Source organism: Scophthalmus maximus, chromosome 16, assembly GCF_022379125.1.
Source record: "Scophthalmus maximus strain ysfricsl-2021 chromosome 16, ASM2237912v1, whole genome shotgun sequence".
Classification (NCBI taxonomy): domain Eukaryota; kingdom Metazoa; phylum Chordata; class Actinopteri; order Pleuronectiformes; family Scophthalmidae; genus Scophthalmus; species Scophthalmus maximus.
Window position 1 is genome coordinate 21122501 of NC_061530.1, and position 2500 is coordinate 21125000.

At 47.6% G+C, this 2500-nt stretch overlaps 1 protein-coding gene across 3 annotated transcripts in view; it reads left to right on the plus strand.

Annotated features, from left to right (window-relative positions):
- The window catches only part of prkg1b (protein kinase cGMP-dependent 1b), a 23471-nt gene that overhangs the window by 8811 nt on the left and 12160 nt on the right, over positions 1–2500 (plus strand). The window lies entirely within an intron of this gene.

The window sequence follows — 2500 nt, forward strand, 5'->3', positions numbered from 1 at the left end:
AAGTTTGATTCATATGTTTTACTAAAACCGACACGATAGATAATTAGGATGCAGAAACAGACTTGTTGTGATCGCATGTGACGAGGTTTGTCTTTGTAGTTTTCCTCTGGATGATCCAGACAGACTGGACCAGTGGAAGCTCAACATGAGGCAGAACTGAACTGACTCATCACGTCACACTGACCCCAGGTCCACATATGGTTTGTGAATAACTTAATGGTCACAATTTCCCCAAGTGAAACTTGAGAACAGAACATGATCCCACGGTGCCCATAAGCTTTGATAACAATTAAATATTCTATACATACTGTACTGCACATTCACTGTGTTGGTAGAACACTGTTAAATGTAAAACTACATTCAAATACTGTTGAATATCTACAGAACACAAGCACACAAACCTCTTTATTTACAAACTTGTCTTACTATTTCTTTTTTATCTCTTGTCATTGTCGTTAGGGAAGGACCTGCCTGAAGGACTCCACTGTGCTGACCATGTTCTGTCTCCAACAGCAAAGAAGAAAAATGAATCACTCGGTTCTTCTTTTAAAATATGTTTAAATCACACAAACCTGTTATTGCTTAAGGTTTTATCTGGAGTGTAGGAGTTATTTGTCAATTAATAGTCAGATTTGAATGTGAAATCTCACATATTCAGTCAGTATTAAAGACAAAAAGAGTAAAAATATAAACATAATTCATGAGCCAGAACCAGAAGTTATAGATTAACTCTCAGATTTATTTTTAGTGAAGGTATAAAACACAAAAAGGGGGACAATAATAAAATGATAGAATATATTAATATACAGACTGGGCCTGTGCAAGCGGTAACAGCTGAGCTCAGAATGAGCCCAGAGGTGCAGGGAGGAGGGAGGAGAAGGAGATACAGTGTGGGACTGTAGGGGAAGAGCAGAGGTAATAAGTGTTGTAGCTATAGTTGGTATTTTTTATCAACATTGATGAACATAAAATAAAATCAACATTGTCCATGAAAGTCAGGGACATGTTTAGTCTAAACAAAGTGTCCTGAAGGTCAGATTCAATAGCAGTGACACTGCTAACTGTTGCAGTTCCATGTCCCCTTCACAAGGTGCTGGAGGTGAGTCTGCTGCAGGTCGTCTTCATGTTGACCAGCCTGATGCTGCTGCAGGTCGTCTTCATGTTGACCAGCCTGAGTCTGCTGCAGGTCGTCTTCATGTTGACCAGCCTGATGCTGCTGCAGGTCGTCTTCATGTTGACCAGCCTGATGCTGCTGCAGGTCGTCTTCATGTGGACCAGCCTGAGTCTGCTGCAGGTCGTCTTCATGTTGACCAGCCTGAGTCTGCTGCAGGTCGTCTTCATGTTGACCAGCCTGAGTCTGCTGCAGGTCGTCTTCATGTTGACCAGCCTGATGCTGCTGCAGGTCGTCTTCATGTTGACCAGCCTGAGTCTGCTGCAGGTCGTCTTCATGTTGACCAGCCTGATGCTGCTGCAGGTCGTCTTCATGTGGACCAGCCTGAGTCTGCTGCAGGTCGTCTTCATGTGGACCAGCCTGAGTCTGCTGCAGGTCGTCTTCATGTGGACCAGCCTTAGTCTGCTGCAGGTCGTCTTCATGTTGACCAGCCTGAGTCTGCTGCAGGTCGTCTTCATGTTGACCAGCCTGATGCTGCTGCAGGTCGTCTTCATGTTGACCAGCCTGATGCTGCTGCAGGTCGTCTTCATGTTGACCAGGTCGTCTTCATGTTGACCAGCCTGATGCTGCTGCAGGTCGTCTTCATGTTGACCAGCCTGATGCTGCTGCAGGTCGTCTTCATGTTGACCAGCCTGATGCTGCTGCAGGTCGTCTTCATGTTGACCAGCCTGATGCTGCTGCAGGTCGTCTTCATGTTGACCAGGTCGTCTTCATGTTGACCAGCCTGATGCTGCTGCAGGTCGTCTTCATGTTGACCAGCCTGATGCTGCTGCAGGTCGTCTTCATGTTGACCAGCCTGAGTCTGCTGCAGGTCGTCTTCATGTTGACCAGCCTTAGTCTGCTGCAGGTCGTCTTCATGTTGACCAGCCTTAGTCTGCTGCAGGTCGTCTTCATGTTGACCAGCCTGATGCTGCTGCAGGTCGTCTTCATGTTGACCAGCCTGATGCTGCTGCAGGTCGTCTTCATGTTGACCAGCCTGAGTCTGCTGCAGGTCGTCTTCATGTTGACCAGCCTGATGCTGCTGCAGGTCGTCTTCATGTTGACCAGCCTGATGCTGCTGCAGGTCGTCTTCATGTTGACCAGGTCGTCTTCATGTTGACCAGCCTGATGCTGCTGCAGGTCGTCTTCATGTTGACCAGCCTGATGCTGCTGCAGGTCGTCTTCATGTTGACCAGCCTGATGCGACTGGTCTCCCTCAGGTTGTCGTCACCACAGTGTAGGTGGTGACGACAGCTGCTGCTCTTTCTCACGGAGTGGAAACAGAGTGGAAGAGGCTTTTCCACCCCAGTACACCAGTCAAACACAGCACGCCAAGGTCTGCAGCTCTCT